Raw genomic sequence first — 371 nt, 5'->3', positions numbered from 1 at the left:
TCTATTTCCTCCCTCATCACATCCTCTTCCCCTCTTTCTTTCTACACCTCTCTTTTCTTACTCTCCCCTCTCTTTCCATAATTTCTCTGTCTCTCTCGCTCCGTCCAATTTCTATTCCTCCCCCTCTCTTTATTGTATTGTATGTGATCAATAGTCCACACACGTACAAATCATGTATGCAGGCTTCCCATGTTTCCCTTGCAGTTTTTCACCTGCCTCCTGCCTCTTGTTTGGTCACATTAACATATATCCTCCTAAATAACCCTTGTTAATCCTAATAGATGATTCCTGTCCAGAGACTACAGATGAAAATTAGCCTCATGGCTATAATCTGGCTCAATTGTATATGTTGTGCACTGTCCTTGTCAAAT

The sequence above is a fragment of the Engraulis encrasicolus genome, chromosome 15 (genome assembly GCF_034702125.1).
Source record: "Engraulis encrasicolus isolate BLACKSEA-1 chromosome 15, IST_EnEncr_1.0, whole genome shotgun sequence".
Taxonomy (NCBI): domain Eukaryota; kingdom Metazoa; phylum Chordata; class Actinopteri; order Clupeiformes; family Engraulidae; genus Engraulis; species Engraulis encrasicolus.
The sequence above is the reverse complement of the archived record's forward strand: the minus strand, read 5'-3'. Positions refer to the sequence as shown.